This window comes from Aedes aegypti, chromosome 1, assembly GCF_002204515.2.
Source record: "Aedes aegypti strain LVP_AGWG chromosome 1, AaegL5.0 Primary Assembly, whole genome shotgun sequence".
Classification (NCBI taxonomy): domain Eukaryota; kingdom Metazoa; phylum Arthropoda; class Insecta; order Diptera; family Culicidae; genus Aedes; species Aedes aegypti.
Window position 1 is genome coordinate 60,329,950 of NC_035107.1, and position 27,203 is coordinate 60,357,152.

Here is a 27,203-nt window from a genome sequence, read left to right on the forward strand (position 1 = left end):
GTTGGTTCCCCCTGCTGCTGCATCTGCTCCTTCTGTTTAGGCTTAGCTCAGAGACGCTGAGAGGGGTTCGTGGGCTTTAGCTTCGTGGCAATGGAAGCCGAGAGGAGGTCTTTCACTTTTGTTTTCTGTCATTGTTTGAGAAGTGATGGCGGCCACTTCTGCGGAGTCATTGTTTTGATTCAGGCGGAGGCTTTCGTGGCGAGGAATTTCAGCAGCTATCGAAGGAATGGTGGTCGTCGAAAATATGTAGGCACTTACCTAATGGGAGATTAAGATTGGGACTAATTGAACTTTTATTCGAGACTTCTGTAGGATGGAAATTTTTGAGGCGGAAGCCTGAAGGTAGTTGAGGGAAATTTGATGACCTTCTACGTTCAGCTTTCGTTATGAACTCTTATTAACTAAAACAAAGAAAAGATTAAACTGAAACATTGATCAAAATTATTAGTTGATTGTAATTTAACTTGACTGTGAATCATATTGCAGTTACTACATTTATGAAGAAGAATTTACGGTACACAAAATAAATATGCTCTGTTATGTGTACCAACTTCAAAACACGAGTGGGTCATTCTGTTTTACAAAATATCATGATTTCGACGAAAACTTATAATTTCATTAGAACTTTACGATATCATTGCAAATTATCCCTCATTTCATCAAGAAAAACGAACAATTTAAAGGGCTACTTTTCTTACCAAGAGCAACTGTGCTACTTTACGACACTCTTAAGAGTGTGTGATAGTAGCTCTGTTCAATTCTGTTTTGAGAGATAAATATCTAAGACTCGTTTTATGCAGTAATAGTTATTTATGCAACAAGTTGACAAATGATGACTTTTTCAGCACGAGTCGTACATTTTTCCGACGAGGCTTGCCGAGTGCTGAAAAAATCATCATTTTGCAACGAGTTGCATACTAATAGCTTACGGAACAAGTTGCAGAATGATGATTTTTACAGCACGAGTCGTTTCGAGTTCTGCAACACGAGTCGTAATCGAGTTCTGCAACGAGTTACGTACAACATTTTTTGCAATTTCTAATCTAATCCCGCATTGTCCTATGAGTCTATTACACAATTGAAAAGCGTTTGGTGATGACTCATTACGCAACTCATTTAAGTTCAGTAATGGTTTATTACGCTACGCTTTTCAGTAACGTAATGAAGCATATGCAATTTATATAACTATCATTCTTAGAAAAACGGAGAGGTCTATGAATTTTGTTCTTAGGATATGTGTAATTATCATTATTAGAACAAAATGAGTTCAAGAGAGTTTAATAAGTTGTTCTCCTGTTATTGAATGAACCATTTTTGTTTTATTATTTCAAATGAGTATATTTCTTTGGGAAATTGTCTTCCTATTTATTTTGGTAAACAATAACAACGCAGTTAATAAGTTTTCAGTCAAGGCAGTGGGCGCAAATGTTGGAACTTCGAAACTGTACTGGAGAGCTGAGGAATAATTTCCGCTCCTATTGTAGATCTGGAATCTTCAGCTGGCTATTTCATGTTGTACGCAACTCGGAGCAGAACTCGATTTTCACAGCGCTCGTCGTAGATATCCAACTTGGCAAGCCTCGTTGGTTAAACGTACGACTCGTGATGTAAGAATCTTCATTCTGTACCTTGTTGCGTAAACTACTATTGAGCATCGAGAGTATTCTGAACTAACTTGAAAAGTATTATTTTACACATGAAGTTTGAATTCTGTTGCAAATTATGCAAATAAATTTCCATACAAGCTGGTAAACTTGCATGAAAGTTGACTGAAATAGTCAAATTTTGCTTTTTCGACAGCCAATATCTCAAAAACTAGACGTGCTATGAGATTTTTGATATTTTTGATGGACTCAGCAGCCCTTAAGGTAAAGATGAATCGAAGCCAAACATCAAATTTTCAAGAGCACGAATCTGGAGAGCCGAACATTTGTTGAAGCTGAAAACTTAATCGATTGGTCACTTGCTGGTGGTGACCAATCGATTAAGTTTTCAGCTCAAATGATTCGTGCTCTTGAAAATTTGAGGTTTGGTTTCGATTCATCTTTACCTTAATTAAGTAAATAGCGGTATTTTGATGCTTGATACAAAAACGTGTTCCGCAGTGTAACTAAAATGGAGCGGCAGTACTAGGGTTCCTAAGGGGTGAAAATGCTGTCATTGGGCGTGTCTGCAATAGGGTCCTAACATTTTTAATGAAATCCTGTTTTTATTTTCTAACACGAAAGAGCATGTTCTTACAATTACTTTAGCAATTTTTACCGCTCAAATAACGGCTACATCATATTAAAAAAATAGTTTAAAAAATGAGTACAAATATGTACCATGACACTTTTGATCATGTTTGACGTTCACTTTGTCGACAAAAATGCCACAGGGGTTTTATTTTTACACTGGGGTTGCACCTATCTGACATTTCGGAAGGGACACGGAAAACAAAATACACTTAAGATTTGAGTTTAAACCAAGGGGACATCTGGAAAACAGTAAAAAGATGTTTCTTAGACTTTGTTCAATTAAAAACATTTAAAAATTGAGTGAATATGTGCTTTTAGCATAACCTTAAGAGTTTGGTACTAAAATTGGAACACGGCTTTAGGACTCTGTTTCAGTGCTATTACAATGCATTTATGCATTTCTGATGCTGATTTGGAACTTTTTATTTGATTGATTATTACCATTCGATTACTTGAGTCGTACAGTAAGCTTTATAGTGTCTAATATGATTTTCTTATTATGAAGTGGTGAATAATGTCTTTTTTATCGTTCGTAATCCCAAGACCCATAATAGAAATCCTGGCTACGTCCATAGGAATCATCAAGACTTGTGGTGTCAATCAAGTCAATGTTCAGATTAGCGACAGCATACCGTGTGCCGCTACCGTTGACAATTTTTTCCTCCCCATTTTCCGGGACAACTTTTCACCTGTCAAAACGAAATTGGCTGTCACCGGTCTGTGTCTGCGATTACAACCCGCATGGCACGCTGTGATCGATGAAATAATTGCCCAACATGGCCGCCTCCGTTTTTTACGGCTCTGTGCATCGCAGGCAGTTGATAAGTGACCGAACCAGATTTAGCCGTTCGTTATCGATCTCAAGCGCTCCTTACTGACTGACCATCGTTCGACTGGCGGCATCGAAAAGCGCAGCACTCCGAGCACACGATCCGATCGTTATGAAACACCCAATCTACGATTCCACCTCCGTTCTCCGCCCCTCGACGGATCGACGCTCGGCGCAGCATCCATTTGTGTTCATTCACGGAGAGCCTGAGATGTGCCTGAAACATAAATCCAGTTTCCGCGATTACGACCTCGCGATCGATGCCTGGGATGGATGCCGCTTGCGATCGACGACGATGAACTGAATTTGTGGACGCGCGCGATCAGCTCTCTAAGCATGTGCGATTACTTAGAAGAACACGGGGTAAGCCCGACGCACAGTGATTCCTCTTCATATAAAAGTTGAAAAAAGCCTTGGAATAGATTTCTTATATTCTAACGAAGTTTCTTTGACCTATCCAGTATTATCAGAGACGAATAGAGACCTAGTAGGGTTCAGAATGTCTTACCCCGTCTTCCCCTACATCGAAATCCGTACGAGCAAAGCACATATTTTGTAAAACGATATTAGCTGGTGTGATTGCTTGCTACGGCAGCAATCGGTTGGGAAAACTAATGGTTTTGTGCGAACCAATTTCGCTCGGTGTACTGTGTTACCGCCCCCTCCTAAATTTGTCTGTGCGCAAGAGCTCGGAAAATGCATTCATTAGTTACCAGACGTAATCAATAGCCGTCGGTGCATAATTTCGATGGCTAATTTAGGGGGAGGGTACGCTAAATAGAGTGTGAATTGCGTCGCTTATGCAGCCGAGAAAAGTTGATATCGCAATTCTGAGCCGCATAAATGTTTACGTCCGTGTCGACGACGACGAAGACTGATGAAAAAAAATCTATTTTTGCCTAACAGTTTACCCAAAGCCCATATGTTGTGTGTACGCTGCAGTACTAATTGCTATCATTATTTTGCATTCTTTGCAGGTTTGTTGTGATTGGACGCAGCCATTGACGTGAGCGATCCACCAATTTCACGGTAAGTTGATAAAGAGCTTTTACCTATTGTGTTGCAATAATGATTCTTAAACTGTTACTGTATTTTTCAATTTAAAGGGAAGGAAAAAGAAGAAATGCTGCTTCTTGTCTCTCTTAATTTGATGTTACGTTAACAATAATGGGTTTTATAATGTTATGTTGAGTTGATTTTGAAGTTTATGTTTTGATAATGTTGTAAATGCCAATTTCCCCCACAATATAAATAAATAACTGTGGAATATGGTGGGGCAAAATTTCGAACTTAGTGAAATAATCAATAGTTCTAGAAAGACTATAATAAGTAGTTGAAAAAAATAGCACCCGGTGAACTTTCAACATATTGCCTACAATTTTGCTGAACAAATTTGCATGCGTTTATCGTGTGGCAGGTACGGAGATACTCTATGCCCTGGGAATTCGAGAACATTTGCAACTCGAAAAGATCCTCGACCGGTGGGACTCGAACCCACGACCCTCAGCTTGGTCCTGCTGAATAGCTGCGCGTTTACCGATACGGCTATCTGGGCCCCTTTCCCAAACACATGGTTGATGGTAGAAAACTCAAAATAGCAGTTTTTCGCAAAACTAAATTAGAACGTGGAATTTTGATGACTTTTTTCACACGATTAGGCAAAGTTTTCTGAATTTAAAGATGATGTATGTATTTCAAACAATTGGTATTTTTCCGCGAAATTATGTGAGCAATTCTCGGTGAAACCAGACCGCCATCGGCACCCATCGTTAGAATTCCAATTTATGTCACTTATTGCTAGTATATGCTAAAACTTCAGGGTGGTCCTATCGGTTTTCTCAAATTGATGGACCTCTCATACGCCAGCTAGCTTGCGCCACAGTTTGCGTAAAAAGCCATTTATTATAAATCATAAGTATTTCTTCACGCGATATGTCTCAAATTCTCATGGAACCAGTGGCGCAACCAGGGGGTGGGGGGGGGGGGTATTTGGTGGTCAAAACCCCCCTCAGAGCCGAAAAAAAAGAATTACCAATTATATTTTTGGAATTTATCACAACACATCCTACAAATACGGATTCACTACTTAGTTTGGTTCATATTATCATTGTGAGTTTCAGTGGTTTTACAGTTACATTTTCAAAATCTTTTTTTTTTTTCAATTCTTAGACCCCTGTCGTGTTGAATAAATACAGTCATCTCTCCCTTACTCGATATTGAAGGGACCATCGAGTTAGGGAGGTATCGAGTTACAGAACACAAAAGCAGTGCAACTGCGTTCCAAGGGACCATCGAGTTAGCCATGAAAACCAACTTTTACTATGGTTCTCTAACTCGATATCGAGATACGGAATATCGAGTAAGGGAGAGTTAACTGTACAAAGCTAACTGCAAATTGTTACTTAAGCTTGTTATAAAGCTACTAAATAACGATTTTTTGTTGCCTTTGCTGAATAATAAACTGAGTGTTTTGTGTGAAAAGTTTGTCGAATATTCAAACATTTTGGGATATTTTGAAAACTTTAGTAGTAGCGCTGTTGTATTTTGTGCAACACAAGTGCAAAAACCTCGCTTTTCGTATTCAACATTAGCGAGGTACTTCTGGCGATGGTCAACGAGAGGTTAACATAAAATGCAATATCTGAAGCATTAAAATATTTTAGCCAGCTCAATATTAAGCTAAATTTTTCAACTATTTTTCAGAGCATATGAATTTTCTGAGAAGCCATTCTTCGGGTTTTAAAAATTGCGGAGAAAAAACCATAGAATGTTATCGAAACATTTGGCTGCCGATCTCTATCATATTAGGCATTTCATTTAATACGAAATTGAAATCCACACAGTAAAAGCCAAACTTCCCAAGTAACAATTCCACAGCAACTTGGCTTTCGTGTGGATTTATTAATGTTTTATGACAGTAACGTGATTGCTGTAATAGTTAGAGGCGACATTTAACGTTGCCAAAAGATGATATTTTGTAATTCGGCTGTTTTCAAAACCTTTTAGAGTCAAAACATATAGTCAAAATTTTGTGACTACAAAACCAGCTTTATTGCAGCATACAGTACCTTATTTAAACAGCTTGCCGTGGCTGAACGACTCTTATTTGTTACGGTTATGATAAAAGATTCATATAATACAGCTTGTTGTCATAAAAGCTGCTTTCAAGCTGCATAACTTCCACTTGGTTTCTGATGACTTACCTTATTAATATCTCCCAAATCAGTATTGGGACTCATAAGATGCGAAAACACTATGAGCATTGCAAATTTAATACTTGCCACACCAATATAACGTCACTTATATTGCGTTATTACTAAGGAACACTTATTCCTAATGGAAAAATGCAAAACTGATAGGGTAACGGTCGTATTTTGGACCCCCTAAGAAAGTGATTTTAGTTTTGTGTCCGAATTAATTATTTGCACAGCGTAACCAAGTCAAAGAACATGTCAAAATGTAGAGAAAAACTTCCTTTACAAGATACAAATGCCCAAACGGTCATGTAGGATCCAAAAAACATCGAAAATAATTGAATTGTGAAGCACTGTTTTTCATTATTTTGGACACACCAATACATTTTGGACCGTCAAAGTATATATTTTGGACACCCTGCATTTTTTTTATCGTTTGGCGTCAAAGTCCATGACACTGGATGTATAATATGCTTGCCCATAGTCTAATCAATCGATCGACAACGGAAAACCGAACAAATTCTACGCTTTCTGTTCAGAAATTGGAAAAAAAGTTTTTGTTTACATTTGAGAAATTTCTGACGGCTTCAATTTCTGTGTGTAACGGGTTGTAACGGTTGCATGGATGCACCGATTAAATTAAATTAATTTCAGATAAAATAAACACATTTTCTTTATACAAACGGTTGATGCAAGTGCGGAATAGTCCTATCTTTCCAAATGGCATGCACATTGAGTTGGTCTTTAGATTTAAACTGGGAAATTTGCAGGAAAATGGCCAAGGGGGTCCAAAATATATAGGGGTCCAAAATATATTGGTTACCCTATTCGTTTTCATTTTTTTTTGCGTTATTATTCAAAACAACACGCCCGAACTGTCAAACTTTGTTAAATGCTGCTTAGTTACCATAAAAAGCGAAAAAAAAGCTGAATCATCTTCAACCAGCATTTATTATGGCAATTTTACATCCCCAAATGCCGAATCATAACAGTGTGCCCTTATTTGTGTATTTATGATAACAAAACAGCATTTGTCGATGGCAATCTATCAATTATGGTACCACCATATTGATTCCACTCCGGTTGCCACAATTTCATTATTTTCAAATCAAATTTTCTCCATGAGTTCGCTCATAAGATGCTATGGCATGATGATTAAACTGACCAAATATAATTTGAAGCATAATTACTGCCCAAACAAACCAAGAAATGTTGAAAATGTTTTTTTCTTCTCCTGGCGGTTTCTAAATAACTTAAAAAATACCACTTTTAGAGGGGAGGGCACGCAATTTAACTTCTTTTTCATCACATTTCACAGTAAATCTCACTCGGCACTCAAGATTGGAGCACTATCAAAATAAATCACTTCAAATATTTAACAAGCACTACGAAATAAATTATTACTTCATGTTTGCAATGTTATTTTGTTTTGTTTACGTTGTAATAAATCCGGAAAGATCAACGTTATGATAAAATCATTTTCAAGATGAAGCAACATTCATCCAGAACATGTGGCCTCAAAAAAGCTACCATAAATGCTATTTTGCTTTATTCGTGTGACATAATTATACACTTCATAGCCTCTTCTAGAGTGGGCCAACTAGTCACGTTCTAATCTACAAGAGGTTTTGGAGGATGCGATGAAAGCAACTGTGCCTTGATCGTGGTTTTATGGGCGTTTATTTATAGCACCCTGGAAGTAATTCGTAAAACTAAAATTGTTACTTGGGTTGTTTTTGGCATTTAGATTAGATTCTCCCGATTGTTAACTTTTTTAAAATAAGCCAATAATGCTTCAACTTGCAGTTAAGTTTTACAATTCTGGTCTGCTTCCGATAAACTGCAACAATATAGTAGCAATGATTTCTATCTTCAAGTTTCTGCATTCTCATCGTTAAAAACTTTAAAAAACATTTAAAGAACATTACAGATGAACGATTACACGGTATCACGTCAAAGTGTTATATTCTCGTTTAATCAATTTGTACTGTGCGTGTTAAAATAGTGAATTTTACTAACATTCTTCAAGTCGATTTTTTCTACTAAAAATACCTTCTCAAATAGCATTACTTTGGAGTTTACAAACCCCCCAGCGCCCCCCCCCCCCAGAGCCAAATCCTGGTTGCGCTACTGCATGGAACACATAGCAAACTTAGTGACATTGTATAGAGGAAGGAGGTAGCTTTCATTTGAAGCTTTATATAATTTGGCGGCCATTTTGGATTTGGCCGACATCTTGAATTTTGTTAGAAAAACCGTTTTTTACCATTAGCGTACCGCTCGTTTTGAATTCTGAGGTCATCATCAGAAAGCTAGAGTAAGATGAGTAAGATAGATTACTAATATGATTCTACAATTTTGACGTATGTGGCGAGTGCAATCAAGTGTGCAATTCTTTCTTTGAGTTGAGTGAAAAATCGCATTGTTATTTTGGGTGAAAACATCTGGCGGACATCTTGACTTTTGACGCCATCTTGATTATAAGTAGTAGAAAGAGTTTTTCATCTTGTGAGCACTCAACATGTTGAATTTCAAGGCTACCACTAAAGCAGGTTACACATACTCTTCTTCTTTTTCTTGGTTTTACGTCCATACTTGAACCGAGCCTGCTTCTCCACTTAATTAGTTATAAAATACAGGTGATTAAATAGGAATTTTCATTTATAATGCATTTTCACAGAGGAATGATTTTTTGACAAATCTTTGAATTCAGGAATAATGAATTATTGAATTCAATAAATAAAAACCTCGAAATAAACAAAACTGGTTTTATTAATTGAAAAAAAAAATCAACTTTATAAATTATTGTTCATTGAATGGAGTTTATAGATTGCGCGTTGGAACATCAATATGTATTGTAGTATCTGTAGTTTCAATGTAAAACATTGCCAAAATTATTGTGGAAATCGTAAGTTTCTGAGCTAAAAAAATCCTTGATATTGTGAGCCATAAAATATCATTGTAACTGTCGATCAACATTAGACTGGCCCAGCTCAGTATGGGAGAAAAATAAAGTTGTATGATTCCACGGGGCACCTTCCAGGATTATTTCTTGGGGTTAGACGAAGCTTTTCTGAAAAATTCAGCTCAATTGGTCGTTCCATGGGCTGGCGCATTTGAATTGAAGTTAATATGGGATTTTCAGCTCAAACATATGAGCAACAGCACATCATCTACTGTTTGGTTCAGGAAAATTGATTATCGCGTTCAATTGGACCCAGAATGTCAAAAACACTACTTTATGTAATAGCGAAGAATATTGTAGAAGATTGTACAATGATCAAAATTAATAAAGTTGGTGTTTTAACTATCTGAAGTATATCATGCAACACTGCTTGTATTTCTTCAACATAGCTTGGAGGTAGCCACTAAGCGCATCATAGCCACCTATGACGCTGGGCGAGCTGAGGCACATGTCGCATACATATAAGTGACTGTACGGGAGTGCTGATCTAAGCCTAACTTTCAACAACTGAAAGAGTAATGAAAATGAGATTAAATCCAGATACAACCTTCTGCAATTATGTTCATTAGGGTATCAACTAGTGTATTTGTCATTCTGGGCTTATTTGAACGCGAAAAAATAGTATATGGAACGAAACAGTGACATAGGATCAATTATCAATATATTTGAGACGAATATCCCATACAAACTTCAAATCGAATGCGCCAGCTGATGAAGCAACCAATTGAGTTGAAATTTTGAGAGAGCGTTTTTCTTACCCTAAGGCTCATATCTAGGAGGTGCCCCGTTGAGTTTTACAACTTTTTTGTTTAAGGGCCAGTCTAATCAACATACATGTGAAAAATAGCGAAAATTAAAAAAAAAAACGCTGAGGAGCAGATATTTGTCTTATGTCAGTAAGATTTCAAGTAAGAGCAAACTTGTGTCCACATAATGGTGTGATCGTTTAGTAAGTAAAATGGCAATGGCACTGAAGCGAATTAAATGATTATGTCATAGAAATTTATTATTAAATATAACTTTATTCACAATAATTTTGATGTTAAAATAACTGAGAAAAAAAATAGCATTTTCTCCTTGATTAACATTCCGAGTAACATTAGCTATCAAATGCCAATTATTACAGCTGAAAAATGCTTGTCTTCTTCTTCTTTCTGGCGTTACGTCCCAACTGGGACAAAGCCTGCTTTTCAGATTAGTGTTCTTATGAGCACTTCCACAGTTATTAACTGAGAGCTTTCTTTGCCGATTGACCATTTTTGCATGTGTCGTGCGGCAGGTACGAAGATACTCTATGCCCAGGGAATCGAGAAAATTTCCTTTACGGAAAGATCCTCGACCAGCGGGATTCGAACCCACGACCCGCAGCATGGTCATGCTGAATAGCTGCGCGTTTACCGCTACGGATATCTGGGCAAGCTTGTCATTCAAACTTAATTTGACATTGTCTTATTATTCATCAGCAAAATTGAGTAATTTTACATAGTCATTTTATCTTTAATTTCCAACAAAATAAAAACAAGTTTAACTTTTCTGCGATTCACATCCATTCTGGACTTGTCAATATATTTTGATCATTTCAAGAAATATCCAGTACTCTATTTCTCATTTATGTAATACTAATCCTATAATAAAAAAACTGTTGCAGTTTAAGTTAATTGAAGGTTCTTAGGAGAAATTCCAGAAATATTCATAAAAGTTAAATTATACTTAAGTAACACAAAAATAATACCTGATGATTGGCGTGGAGTTCTAAAACCTTTCCATAAGAAGCACTTCAATGCGACACATATTGTGGCCAAACATAAGCTCAGTAGCTTTCAAAAAAAAAAAAAAAATGCACTGCCGATGTGAATCAAAATAAGTTACTTGTGATTTTTTTATTATACGTAAAACTGTAATGAAGCTATAATTTTCAATATGCCTTTGAATACAAATTTCTTGTTTTTGTAAAATTTTACGGTAAAGAAAGTTTTAATTCAAAAGATTGAGGTAAATGCGGTCAAGCTTCTGCAGATTCTCCTTTAACTATGTAAAAATAATCTTTTTGGGTAATCCTCAAATAACGAACCTGAATATTCAAAGGTAGACTCAGAAAGCTCTCTTAAAGTTGGAGTGTTAAGGTGAAAATGCATTGAAGCCAAACCTCGAATTACCAGACAACCGTTTGTGCACTCGCTGGTGGTGACCTGGGAGGGAGAAACCAATACAAAATTTCTGTACGTCATAGTGAGCCGGGATTCCGCTGTCACGAACTGTCACTGTGAGCCCAGATCTCAAACATTGGACTAACATGGAAAAAGCGCGTAACAGATTGAAACACAATTTCGCATTTCATCAAAAGTGACAAAAATTGAATGAAAACCAATTCATGCACATAATGCAAGTAATGTCACGTGAGCACCTTTCAACTGATTGAATATGAAGCATTGAAAAACGCATCGTTTTACTTTTTCCAAAGAAAATTAACATTTAGTGAATAGAAAACTGTGGCCCTTTTTCCATGTTTGTCAGGAAAGATCGAAAGTACACAACAAAAGAAAACTAGCGGTTTTCTCCAAGCCTGCCTTGATTGTTGTTGGCGAGCTGGAGTTATCTTGCAGTTCAAACAAACGTTGTTCTATATTTCGTGTGTAGTATCGGTGCCTCCCTCCCAGGTTGTGACCAATCGACCAAATTTTCAGCGCGAACGGTTGTCAGATTCTCTTGATTTGTGCTCTTGAAAATTCGAAGTTTGGCTTCGATGGATTTTCGCCTTAACTATATTTTGAATGTTTTGTTGAACTTTCAGCTTCCTCGTACTACTTTCAGAGAAAAATGTCGGTAAATTCTCGGAGTCCTAGCTCGGAGTCCAAAAATAGACGGAACGATACAGGTCATTCAGATGGAATGGTAGCGAAAGCGATAGCTCTTCAATCGGTTCTCATTCGTAGTTGATGAGGATCGTCGTTTGAAAAGGTCGTGAAATTACTTCGGTTATGTTACGTCCACGAAGATGTAAAATCACACCTCATCTGAGGACTTTCGGAACTTCTACTCGTCCATTTTGACCTGGACCGTGGAAGAGGCGAGAGTGCGTGAATAATTTTTAAGTGTCGCGGTGTGTTTAATTTGGTAATAGTTTAAAATGTGAGAAGTCTTTTAGATTAGAAATAATGTAACTTTTTGATCCTTTCTGTAGTGTAGTAAAGTTAGCCTAAGTTCAAAAGGTTACGTGCGGTCAAGCTAGTTTGTGTGTGCGTTTGTGAATAAAAGAGGTAATTGTGAACTTTTTGTTGTGTGGAGAAATTTTTTGCTAAATGCGTCGAACAGCCGTTCGACGGCTTTTTATTTAGGATCGAAGTCTAGTGATCTACGGTCCAAGCTCGGCACACCGCATCTACTCGTTAAACGCTGCTCTCGACCCTACGCTTCAGCGCTCAAAAGTCCCGGTTTGAGGGGAAAGCCGGAAGGGAACAAACCGTTCCGAAAGAGCGGCCACCACCATTTCTATTAGCGTGGACAGGTCACGTGTGAGGCCTCCGACGATCCCCACCGTCGTCAACTGCGTCATCCGTCACCGACGCATGTGATTTCCGGCGTGCGACACTTCATCATCTGGTAGTTTCAAAAAGTCGCAGTTCTACTTTGCCGTCTCATTCTTCGTCCGGCACTTCTGCTTTGCCGGCGCATTCACCACCGTCGTTTCTGCTTTGCCGGCGGCATTCATCAAAGGGTCCGTGAGTGAAACTAACGATAAACTAACCATGCGCATGCGTTAAACTCCACACAACTAACCGAGCTCGGAAAGATGAAAGTGATGGTTGAACATCGATTGAAGTAGGATAGAAAAACCGCACACACATTAGGGAAAGTAGGAAAAAGAATGAAGGAAAGGAACACACAATTTTGAATAAAAACCTAGGTTATCAAATTTTAATAAATTTCTAAATGTTTTTGCTGTTCTCAACCAAATTATGTATTTTTGTAATATGTTAGTGCTTTCCCTGTAACATTTTTTTGGTCTTCGAGATTTCTCACGTTTCGCGTCGTTCTACCTGTTTCTTTTTCTGTTTTTGTACGCCAGGATAGACTGCCTGGGAAATCAGTCTCTCCACTCACGTGTCTAAAGCGGACCGGGAAATTTGAATTAGTGAGTTCTTCCAGTGATGATACTCGTGAGTGGTGTCTTTTTGTGTCGGTAGAACGACGGTCAGCATCAACTATTTTTTGAGAATCGCTTAAGGCGACCTCTATAACTGAGAAATCTCACTCCACTATACCTTTTGAGTTTTCTGTATCGTTTCCTTAATTGCTATTTGGACTCTAGTTCAGTATCTTAAGGGCTATCATTATTTCAGCCAATAAATTGGGGATTTTGCCACTAGGCGGCGCTAGTGAGCATACAATATTTGTTTCGTAAATATCTCAGTAGCCTGATCACTTAGAAAGATGGCATTTTCGGCAGAATTGTTCAGTAGCTCAAATTCTTTCTTTGTTTAATCCTTGAAGTTCAAGATTTTGTAAAATAATTATAGCCCTAAGCCTCTGAACAACTTTGCCAAAGGTGCCTGTCTAAAAAGTCAGGATCTTGCAGTACCCGCAAAACAAAAATTTTATGCTCACTAGCGCCGCCTGGTGGCAAAATATCCTGTTTCTTGGTTCAAATAATGATAGTCCTTGAGCTACTGAACTACTTTGCCGAAGACACTATCTCTCTAAGTGGTCAGGCTCCTGAGATATCTGCAACCAAAAATTTCAGGCTCACTAGTGCCACCAAGTGGCAAAATTTTGAATCAACTAGCTCGAACAATGATAGTCCTTAACTTACTAAACAACTTTGCCGAAAACGCCATCCTTCTCAATTGCCAGGATCCTGATATATCTACAAAAAAAAAAAACTTCCATGCCCATTAGTGCCACCTAGCGGTCAAATTCCGCATTAAATAAGGTACCATCAGATAGCGCTTCACCTCCAGAACAACTTTACTAAAGACCCCAAGTTTCTATATTATCTGGTTTTTGAGATATACCGATTTCAAACTGTGGTTTACTCGAACCGTAAATAGTGCGTTCATTATTATGCGACTTTCATGTACATTTGTTGGTTTTACCGCATTATAAAGGGCCATACTGTAAATAAAAACTATCGAGTATTGTTTTTAAGAAGATTCTTCAGGAATATATTTTGGTTCGGTGTCGATAGATATCTTTGTTGCAAAATGATAGCATATAAATCACAACTGTTTTACAAAGTACAACAGCCCGAATGTCAACGAAGACTAGTTTTAATTTTGAACAAATTTGATGTTATACAAACTTTTCATAAATTTAATTTTGAAGAGAGTGATGCTAAGAACTACAAAATCGGTTGCAAAATAACTAATTTAAGAAGATTACACTGAAGGTCATCATTTCATACCTTGAGAATTCACCTTCAAGTCGCTTGCACCATCTCTAAATATTTTTGGCTCAAAATTTGAGGTTTCCTATTGTATGTGGTTTGAGTTCAGAAGAACACAAGAATTTTTGGTTTTGAGACATTTCGAAAAATAAGCCGAATTCTACTGGTTAGGCTGTTTCTGTTACGTTCTTGGTGGACTTCTCTAGAGGTTTGTACCAAATTTCTTCTTGGGTATGATACGTGTCTTATAACTTTGATTTCAAGAACTTGTGAAAGTTCACGGAATGCCTGTATAAATCTGAAGAGGGCCGCAGCTTCGAAAAGATTGGAAACCTCTGACCTAAGATATCACTAATTAGTTGGTATTGTAATAAATTCTGAAGTACATTTTTGAAAAAAAAGACACATCAAGCACAGCTTCAAGAAGATGGAATCTTTTGAAGATATTTATTTATATTCTCTTGAAGGTTTTTTGGATAAGTATCCGGAAATCTGTGAATTAATCTCAAGAAATACTTTAAAAACAACACTAAACGCTAAAGAAATTGCTGGTCAGATCTTCGAGGAGTACCAAAAGAATTTCTATAAGATGCAATCGAGGATTCCCTGTAGTCATCGCCGGAAAAACCATGAAATTCACTAGTATTTTAAGTCGAGTCTAGTACACGACACTGAAGACGGCCTTACAGTTGAGGTCAAAGTACGCTTATCTAAAGAATACCATTTCTAGTGGAATTCAATGGTATAGTACTAAATTCGGGTTTTAATATACTTCAGTATTTATAGAAATCTATTATAAATTCATAGAAGCATAAAGATAATCACTGATTAGTTGTCGGTTTGTTGTTTCTAATTAACAACAGGAAAAATCTACGAACAAATGACCATAGATGTTCAAAACCCGGAAACAAGCTCTTCCATAAAGTTATCATCACATTCCATAAAGAAAAAGACGCACTCAAGTTCAACAAACTTTACGCATTGGACGAACATCATGTTATTTATGGCTTACAGGCTAGAAACAGAAAACAAAACTTGCTTGCCTGTAACCGCCGTGTTAAAACCACAAAAACCGCAACTGTATTGCATTCATTTGGAAAGATATACACAGCGATAGGGGCATAGAGCAATAAAGTCTCCATTGCGCAGCTCAATGCGATAAGGAATAGATCATCATAGACTGATGAAACTGTTAAAATGTAGAACGAAAACTAAGGTTTGATTCTCAAGTTATTTCGTCTTCTTCTTGGCATTTCATCCTCAATGGGACAGAGCATGCTTCTCAGCTTAGTGTTCTTATAAGCACTTCCACAGTTATTAACTGAGAGCTTTCTTTACCAAAGTTGCCATTTTCGCATCCGTATACCGTGTGGCAGGTACGATGATACTCTATGCCCAGGGAAGTCAAGGAAATTTCCATTACGAAAAGATCCTGGACCGACCGGGGAATCGAACCCAGACACCTTCAGCATGGCTTTGCTTTGTAGCCGCGGACTCTAGCCACTTGGCTAAGGAAGGCCCCAGTCATCGCAAGTTATAACAAGAACAAGCTTGATGAATAACGGCAGCGAACGGCATGATAAACAATCCCCGAACATCTCAAAACTATAGTGTCCCCCAGTTTGGAGCTTGTTTAGATGGGATGTATCTTGCACTGTTATATCCCCATTATAATCAGAGCTGTAGAACTAGACGATAAACAGACTCTCATGATGTTTTGCTGATCATGATTGTTACAGAGAGCAATAAGTGAGATATTCTCATTTTTCTCGGAATTCAACCCCTGTTTATAAATGTTGGGTGGCTTAATACGAAAAACTAATAAATCAATTTGTTGTTTAATAAACCGTAACTATGTTTCCCTGACTGTCTAAAAACTATGGAAGTCCGGCACATATTGATTGGGTTACACTTAAAACAACGCTTGATCCGGTCGTGTAGGACCTCGTTGTAACGCATCGAAGGTACAAGAAAGCACCAGCCGATCGCAGCTAAACTTTATTGTTCACATTATTATAAAAATATCCACCGATTCGAAACATGCCACTTCCCACCTGTCTGCAAGCCGAACGAAAATATCAAGCAAGACAATTGATGTCTGGAACAAAGAAAGCCCAACAACTCAAAACAACGAAAAATGCACATTTTAAATTTTTCGCGCACTGAGCTCATTCCAGTGCTGCGCTACCCGACCAGTGCATTACAACAAAATTGTATCAAGACTATTCCAAAATTTGTTATTAAGAATATGTTTTGTTTTTTTTTGTTAGAAGTACTCTAGGATGGTAATAGTAGTTTACGGGACAAGTTGCAGAATGATGATTTTTACAGCATGAGTCGTAAATTTATCCTACGAGGCTTGCCGAGTAGGATAATTACGACGAGTGCTGTAAAAATCGAGTTCTGCAACGGGTTACGTACAACATTTTTTGCAACTTCGTAGAAGACCACTTGAGGGTATGAGATATTATATCAGAATGCATTCACCATAATTTTTCAATTTCTGAAAAATTGTTACGTAATGATTCATTACGCAACTCAAAACAGTTGCGTCATGATAAAGCGTTGCGTAATGAACCATTACATCACTGATTTCAGTTGCGTAATGACTATACCCGCACTGCATACTTCAGTGCAGGAAAGTAGGCCGTTTCATGACAGATTGTCGTGATAAAAAACAGCCTATTACGATGAGAAATTGCAAAAAGGAAATTATAACACACATAGAACAAAATCAGCAAAGCCGTTCAATTTTCGTTTTAGTTAAAACATGATTATAACATTTGTAATAAAAAATCTCAGTCAGACTTTTTATGCATTGGCAGTTTTTCTTCATTTAAAAAAAAACTATTTTGTACAAATCAGTGATTGAAAACAACATATTGGTTTATATAGGGTCGGTGTTCCCTTAGTGGACAGTCCCCTATAGTCGCACTAGTGGCTTTTTACGGCCGTTTAGCTATAAATCTTTTCAAAATATTTTTTGACATGAAGGGCAGGAGCTATTAATCTAAGTACCATTGATACACAGCTTGATTTTGTTCAAAAAATGATCGAAATATTTAGTTTTGCTTAAAATTTGAGCTCCCTTGCGCCTATAGTTAACCTATTGTTCCTATAGTAGCACTACTGAGAGAAACTATTTTTTATTATACAAAATACTTGATGAAATAACAACTTTTTTTTTACATCAAACGAAAGCTTTTGATCCACACTGTGTAGGAAAAGTATAAAAGTTTTGTAAAAATACGATTTTGATAAGTATTTTGCCAACGCCGTGATGCTAGTGCTACTATAGGAACAGGAATTAGAAATAGTGCTACTATAGGCACATGTATTCCTATAGTGGCACACGCGATAATAAATACATACATTTGAGTTTTCGTAATTTTCATATTTTTCCCGCAAAACCAAGATAAAAAGCTTTCAGATGATGTAAAAATAATGACGCTAGCGTTATTTTTCGATTTTATACGATTTTTTATTCTTAGCTATGCGGCTATTGGTACATCGACCCTATTTGTTTTATATCAAACAAAACGAGTCATGTACAATTTTGTTTAATGTAGAAGAAATTTGATTATTACTTGTGTTAAGCCAAAATTATAATATATTTGGTGCGACAAAAAAATTCCAACTGAGTAACAAAATCTGTTACAATTCTGTTGCAATCCACTGGTCAGGTACTGCACTCCACGGCCTTAGCCGGTTTCCCGAAATCGGTGTTAAACTCACAACAACCACTTTGGCTGTGTTTTTCCCGTCTGTTTTCCTGTTTTTCTTTTTGCATCCAATTCGAGGAAAGTGTTTCGCGTTCAGCAGTCGGTGTTGCGTCTCTGCCCCACCTCCCCCTTAACCCCCTATAAGTCCGCTCCACCGGAAAGAAAGGGAGAATGGCATAAATTGAAATTATAATAAAAACATAACTGTCAGAGCTCTTCTGCGGAGCTGTCGGTGTGGATGGCGATGGGATAAAATTAAACTAGCCTAGTCTAACCGTGGAGCCGTATCATATCTACAGGCGTGCGTGCCGATTTTTACAATCTCATCATTGCATCGGGTTGGATTTGGATTCGGTTGGGCTTGTTGGTCGGTTAAAACCTTGCACTTGAGCGCCAGCTGTGATAAGCGTGGAAATTTTTCGCTCTCTTTTTTCCAGTGGTAGGTACACTTGCGTTTTCATGAGTACCGAGAGAAGCTCGCTTAAGACTTTAAAGGTGTGCGTACAAAATGTGATTGAGTTCAAAGCTCAATTTAGTTTTACCAAATTAGGTGATAATTTTGCCTAACACAGAACACCCGGATATAAGAAACTAATATAATGAAATCACTAGGAAATCAAAAGCGATCAATCTGTAGCAAAAAGTAGCACTGAAAAGTACTATTTTTGTAGCATTGAGAAGTACTGTTTCATTGCTTTAGATGAGCATGAGCATGAGCATTGATCATCGTACAATACGTAGTTGCTACTCCGTGATTGACAAGAATCATTGAAATTGTACAGGGAACCAACAGATGTAGCTTGGGAGTAGCATACCATCTTCAATGTACATTTTCGAGGACTCTGAAATTAGTTATGTCAATAACGGCGCCGTCCACGTCGTTACGGTCATCGGGGAAGGGAAGGAATGTTAGTGTGACATCCATTGTTACTAAAGACCGAGTATACCTCAGCATCTTCATGGTTGCCACGGGAAGGAGTTTTGTTAGTGGGAGGGCTTCAAAGCTACATGATCAGGATTCACCTTGGTAAGTGATGCGATTCACATCTTAAAAATCGAACTATTCAAATGTTTGAATCTCGAAATTTCATAAAACATGAATAAGCGCTTATGTCAACACTTAAAGTGACGAACTATTCATAGTTTGTTCAACAAATTCATAAAAAATACGTGTTATGATACAAATGTGTTATTACAAGTATGAAACGAGCTCACCAATTGGTAATCCATCCTCGACTGAACAGCGTCAATACGTATAAGCAGGAATATAAAATAACTCCGATGGCGCGCGAATGAATTGCTAACTGAAAAAAAAAACACTCCGAGCGCGCGAAAAATGAATCAAACTGCTTGGGCCTTCGCAAAGCACTCTACTGTTTCATTGCTTTAGATAGTTTCAAAAACTCCCGAGAGTGAATAATCAAAAAAAAACTTTGAATTTAGATATCTATCTATCTACCAGCAAAAGCACTTTGAATCAACTGTTCACGAATTGAGCAATCTCTTGTGATGAGAGTAATCGTCATCATCCTCCTTTCGAAAATGAAGTTGTCGTTTACCCATGCCGCAGCAATCGGCCTACGGAACGATTAACCATTCAACCCCGGCGCAATTGTCCACACATTCACTTTCTTCAATCGATCGAAATCATCATCGCCGTTTATGTAAATTCAGCCAATAAATTCCATTGTCGCCTCGGTCCTTCAGAAAATGGCACCTTCCTAGCGAGACGACTGCAACGCGAATGATGAACATTCGTCTTAGGATCATTCACGGTCAATTGAATGTGTGCGGAAAGCTTTCCCAAAAGGTCGTTACCGCCATCGTCGTCACCTGGCCAACATGGAACGGGTACACACATCCAGCAGCAGGTTGCATATGTAATTGACGACGTTTGCGGACTGCTAAATAACCTCCATCATCATCGCACTATGGGCGATCAGGCGTCCAAAATTCGAAAACAAAGATACTTGTGATCTGTTTTTATTGTTCATCGTTCCATAGTAAATACTGCTATTAACATATTCATGAAAAATTAGGGTAAGTACCTCTGAAGTAGAGTTTTCATTCCCGGGAATTGAGATTTCCTGGGATTCCCGTTTCCCGGGAAATGATTTACTGTTTCCCGGGATTTTCATATTTCCCGGGTAGCTTTATTAAAAAAGAAATTATTATCTATTTTCAAACAAAAACCATCGCACCATTTACTTATCATATATTTCTAACCAATGAACTCACTACATCACTAATTATATTTCGATGCTGATATTTTGTTTTTTTTTTTGTAATGAAAAAGTTGTTCATAAAATAAATATCTTTTTTGATGGAAATAAAGGAATTTTCAAGGGATCTTTTCTATGAATTCAGTAGGCTTGTAAAGTTTTCATGGATGTAACAGTCACAATTTTAAATATAAAGACTCTAGTTGGATCAAAAATAAATACCACGAGGACTTTTGCTTAATGCTATAATCTTTGTTGTTCTGAAGCCTAGCGTTTGAAATGAAGCCAACATTTCTTTAGGGAAACATGAATACATTACTCACAAAGAAGAGAAATAACTAACAAATTTACTGGTATAAAATACATGTAGGGTTGATGAAGCCGCATGACTAAGTACAAATATTCGAATAAAATCGAAAAAAAAGCCAGTGGCTTTACGTCTGAAAGCTTTTTACCACAGTTTTGTGTAAAAAAAAAAAACAAAAAATACGAAAACAAATTGTTTGTATTTATTGTCGCTTGTACTACTATAGCCTATAATACAAAGCAAAATACAAATCAAAACCGTGTTTGTACATAACATTTACGTTTTTGCTTTAAAAGTAATTCAAAAGTTTTTGATTTATATAAAAAAAAATCTTATTTAATTAATTATTTTGTTTTATGAAAAATAGTTTTTCTTAGTAGTGCTACTATAGAAACAATAGGTTTCCTATAGATGCAAGGGAGCTTAAATTATAAGCAAAACTATATTTCGATCATTTTTTTTTAATTTTTTTTTTTAACAAAATCGAGTTGTGTATCAATGGTACTTAGGTAAATGGTTCCTGAGCTTCATGTTAAAAATATTTTGCAACGATTTGTAGCAAAACGGCCTTAAAAAGCTACTAGTGCGACAATAGGGGACTTTCTACTAGGGGAACACCGACCCTACACAAAATACGAATAATTTAAAAAATAAAATTCCACCAATTTTGCTTTATTTTCACGTTCTTACAGAATTTCCCAAGATCCCGGGATTTCCCGGGAAATGGTAATTTTATTTCTCGTTTCCCGGGAAATTTGAAAACTCTACTCTGAAGTTTTGCTGATGTCTATCTACATTTTTGCTGAACAAGAATTGACCAGATCACTCTCAAGCATACTTCAGATGAATAAACTGTTTTCAGTTATTTGTTTCTTGGGATAGCATGACAATGTTAGCGTTGATGAGAGCAATAAAGAAGTCAATGCAAACACAGGGCAATTGTTGAATAAGATGTACTACATTATTGTAATATTTGACAGGGTAAAAATGGGCAAGATGGGTCACCTAAGGAAATGATCCCCATAACTATCAATATATAAATCAAATTGACCATTTTTCTCCCTAGAATTATTCGTACAATAATAAGCTATGATCGTAGGCAAGTCATAGTGAGCCGATATTGCGCTGTCATGAACTGTCACTGTGAGCCCAGATCTCGAATATTGGACTAACATAGAAAAAGCGCGTAACTGATTAAAACACATTTTCGCATTTCATCAAAAGTGACAAAAATCGAATGAACATCAATTCATGCACATAATGCAAGTAATGTCACGTGAGCACATTTAAATCTGATTGAATATAAAGCATTGAAAAACGCATCGTTTTACTTTTTCCAATGAAAATGAATATTTAGTGCATAGAAAACTGTGACCCTTTTCCCATGCTTGTCAGGAAAGATCGAAAGTACACAACAAAAGAAAACTAAAGATTTTCCCCAAGCCTGCCTTGATTGTTGTTGGCAAGCTGGAGTTATCTTGCAGTTCAAACAAACGTTGTTGTATATTTCGTGTGTAGTATCTGTGCCTCCCTCCCAGGGTAAACCTTTGTTAAGTTCAAATTGTTTTTCTGAACAAATATGCAATACAAGCATTTTTAGTCCCCAACTGACTGACTCAAGCTTGCCTTTCAATTGAAACTCTTCTGTTTCGTTTTTAACATTATTCTTATGGATAATAAGACAACATTCTCACAGAAAGTCGGACATAACGAACACAAATATTTTAGCACGATCCCACAGAATTCTAGCCAAGATTACCACTGTACCGGGTCAAAGTTTTCATATAACCCTCGGCAAGGCTCTCACATAAATCTAAGAATTTCTGTTAAAATTCTAATCGATTTGGAGTAACATTGATTGGGATCAGTGGCGCGGGATTAATTTATTTGTTATTTATGAATTAATTTATTTGTTATTTATGAAAAGGTGAGGAAATTAGGACAAAGTAACTGGTTGTTAAGGCACGCAGATTGCTCTATTTTTGTCATTTTTTAATGAAATTGATTTAAAAAGTATATGAATATAAACGTTATTTATATTATTTAATATAAATGATAACAAAGGTTATCCAATGAATGATCCCTAAGACAAAACTGGTAGTTGGTTTCTTTTAAGAGACTTTTAATGCAAGTTTTGAAAGAGGCTCTATTTTTAATGGAAGATCTCTAAGGTATCTATTTTAACCAAAAATGGCGCTTCTTGATACAAAATGGTACAAGCTCGAATGAAACCTTCGGAGACTATAACGGGTTCAATGGGCTCTTCAAAAATTTCGTCTCATATTTCCCGTAATTCTCATAGTTATTTTATTTAGAATAATTCTTATTCTGGAGATTTCTTTACCAATTGTCCCTGAAATTCTTCCAGCGATTTTTCAAAAGGTGCTTAGAAGAATATTCTTAGAATTTGCTCTTAGAAATCCTTGAGGACTCCAAAGCGACAACCTCCACTATCCTAGAATATTTTTTAACTAATCTTTCAATCAAATCTGGCAGTTGTTACTCCAGGAAATCTTCCAAAGATTTCTTCAGAATTTCCTTAGAGGAAATCCGAAAAAGCTCATTCCACAATGTTTAGAAAAATAGCTCAAGGTTTTTTTTAAGAAACCCTGGAAGAATTCCTCTGGCCTTTCATATGGATTTCTTCAAGAACTCATCCACGTTTCCCAGAAATCCAAAATCATTGAAGGTTTCTTCTAACATTTTTTTTATGAATTTTCCCAGCATTTCATCCTGTATATCTCTTAAATAAATAATCTAAAAAACATCCATGCAAACTTTAAAAGTTTATTTCATTTTAATCTTTTTCACCAGTTTATATTACAGCAATTTTTCCAAAAAATCTTCAGATCATTCCTATGCAATTTTTTTTTATAGAAAACCTGTCCGATGTTTTTTGAAAAATTTCTTCAGAAAATCCAGTGGAATGTTTCAGGTATTTCACAGATTCTTGTTCATTAATGGTGACTTTAAAACATACACAAGTTTTATCAGAGGTTACTCTACTTTTATGTCAAGGTTTATTTTTTCAGAAAAAAAATCCTTGGCATTTCCCTAGACATTTCTGAAAGAATTCCTTAGATATAAACTTTCAAGGCTTACTTGAGAAAATCTCAAAGAATTACTGGAGAAATTTCTGTACAAATCTTACAAGGAATCTTTGGAGCAATTGTTGGAGGTATCTTTAGAGAAATACCAAGTTGAAATCATATATAAATCCTGAAAGACAATTTTACAGGAAATCTCTAGAAATGTCTTAGAAAGTTATTGATTGAATTGAAGGTCGGGAATCTTGGAGAATGTCCCAGGGCAATCGATGGATGAGTTACTGAACTGAATCTTGGTGTAATTAAGACTTTCTTAAAAAAATCTGAAACAAATTTTGAAGGATTTCAGATGATTTCTGAAATAATCTTTGAAGAAATTCTTTCTTGTTGTTCTCCTTGGGAAAATCCTGATTAAATTCTTTAGGTATCCTGAACAAAATCCCTAGGCAAATTCGTGGAGAAATTTCTTGGGAAATAATCAGTAAATGAACTCTTTTACAAATTTCCGGTCTTACACCTGGAAAAAAATTCTGAAGAAATTCCTAGAGAAAATCCATAAGAAACACATACTTGTCGAAATATCACGAGGAATTCTCAATAAAAGTCTTAGATTTCATAGAAATTTCTGCTCTGATGCTATGAAGAATTAAACTCTTATATCCTGGCTCGTATTAGGTTTCGTTTTCTTGGTTTCTGTTTGATTTATTTTCGGCCTCTTTTTGGTTCCTTTTCATTTTATTTTTGGTCTTTACATACATTCTTTACAAATTGTATTGGAATCGAAAAAAACAAGCCAGTCTTCTATGAATTATGTTATTTTTTCTGTTGAGCAGAAAAATCAACTGATAATAAGATATTTGTTGAACTTCCAAAGGGATCGTAGCTTCAAAAAGGTTGAGAACCACTGCATTATAGTAATTCGTTAGTTTTTCTTGATTGATTGATTTTTCTTTGATTGATTGATTCTCACAAAAACAAAATATTGCGAGGACAGCCTCCTGGTAGTGGACGCATCTAATCGCAGCTGAATTGAGCGATAAAATTTAATAAAAAAACTATTTTTATGAGCTGATGACAAACAACGAAAAACTCATTAAAAAGCACAAGGAGAGAATTCGAATCTTCACAATAACCTATACGATATCCCAGGGATTCATAGATGATTACATGATATTTTGGTGGTCATCGAACTGCATAACGCAAAGGCTAAATAAGTATGAAGCTATACTGCCCATAACTGCATATTTGTAACATTCGACAAAAGTAGGCATTGAGTAAATGGGATACCAAGTTTGTATTTTACTGCAGTATGGGAGGAAACTAAAATTTCAAAAAATCATTAAGAATTCAAAAGAGCTTATTTGAGGCTGACATTTTGTACAACTCATACCGCATATTGGGTGAATAGACAGGAAATAATTCTGATAGAAATTTCGTTGCTACTACATTATGAGGCTCATGTATAATCTCAATGTGACTGTTATGCGGTTACATTTGCCAGTGTGACAAAACAACTTGGTAAACAACCCCGGTATTAACTCCAATTTGTCAAAAATGTCAAATGTGACTGTTATGCAGTTATGGGCAGTATAACACTATTTCATTTAACCGACTAATAACTTATAACATGCAAAGTAACAAATGACTAAAGGTGTGCTACTACAATGAGAATATACACCGAGGTGGGGAAGACGATATTTAGTGTGAGTGACATCCGTGTACGGTGCAAAATGTATCACAACTACAAGCAACCGAGTTCCCATAAGAAGCCGTGTAAAATAGTGACGTATTAGATTTTTGTTTACGTTTTTTTCTTGTAACTAATACATAGCCTCTGCTTCTTCTTCCACACCTTAGTATATATTATCATTGGTGCTACTAGAGTTTACCGAGAAACGTTTGTAGTTCATTCATTTTTATATTCATATTTATGACAATGAACTCGTTTTTGTCAATCACAGGACCGTCCCTTTCCTCGTACCTTGTAGTTGCTATCTATCACGTGCTTCTATCTTCCCCAGACATTGCAGAATTCGCTCTCATTTGAGTATGAAGCATGATCAAAGCAAGTAAAGAAAATCACCCCATCTGTTGCGGTCCACGATCGTCATTGTATCGCAAGGTGTAACAAGTCTGATAAATGGAAGCAGCGAGCGAGAGCCCCAAAGAGAGAGCGATGATAAAATCCATTTTTCTCGCTTGTTTACCGTTGGGGACAGGTGTTTTTCTTTACTGGCACGATAAACAATCCACGAACTTCCAATAGCAATAGTGTCCCCCAGGCTTGAAGCATGTTTAGAGGGGTTTTATTATGCACTTTTATCCCCCCAGTCTGATCAAAGTTGTAGCAGTCTACGATAAACAGTCTCTCATAATGTGCTACATGTTATGATAGTTACAGAGAGCGATACGTGAGAAATTCTCTCAATTTTCTCAGGATGCAATCCCTGATCTTTTCTTAATACATTCGTTTATAGCAATCGCTAGAACCAGAGATGGACAAGAAACCATTTTTCCACAATTGTAGCACGTCTTCCCATACGTCTGATAGTGTGGCGCTCATTTAAATCCACATCCAGCGGCTGCGGTAACGCGCAGAAATTATGCGCGCAATGTTGAAATCCAAGTAGGCTTGGATATTTTTTTCTTGCTTCAAGGACGTGAATGTTCCAAATTTGCTAAATCTGCAACATTTGAAGATTTTTATTTTTACGGCAATGGTATATCGACGTTCTCAGATAATCGCTAACCAAAAAGCAAGCAACTCTGCCATTATATTTGAACGAAAAAACTGATTTTTAGTTCTCGATGGTTGCTGATGATTAAATAATGTATTGTTGAGTCTTAATTTTTGCATAAATCTTATTTTAAAGCGCCATTCATGCATGGGAATGGTTTAAACAAACTTATTTGTTATTAATGCAACCCCGCTGATTAAGGATACTCCGTATACGGTACTGAATAGATAAACTGCTGTGGAATACGTGTTGAATGGTGATTTTCTATAACTCAATCGTAGAGTGACTGTAAACAAGAGTGACGTCATGTTCCAGTTTTGACAGATCTCCTGTGCAATTTAAACGCGGATTTGTATGGAAATGACAGTTCGCCGCTGTTCCAGTTTTGACATTGACGCCACTCTTATCTAAATTCACTCTACTCAAACGGTGTTTAGAACAACTCACGTGTTTTTTACGAACTACAGAAATATATGTTTGCGACAACTAAAAGCTGATGTGGAATCATCCTATATTTTGCTTCAATGAAAAATTTGAATTGAGATAAACAAAAATTCAG

General features: G+C 36.6%; 1 protein-coding gene across 1 annotated transcript in view; it reads left to right on the forward strand.

Annotated features, from left to right (window-relative positions):
- Positions 1 to 27,203, forward strand: part of LOC110681571 — a 263,128-nt gene that overhangs the window by 87,204 nt on the left and 148,721 nt on the right. The window contains exon 2 of the mRNA XM_021857686.1: positions 4,044 to 4,095. The gene's annotated coding sequence lies outside the window, so the exon portion shown is untranslated. The remainder of the gene's footprint in view (positions 1 to 4,043; positions 4,096 to 27,203) is intronic.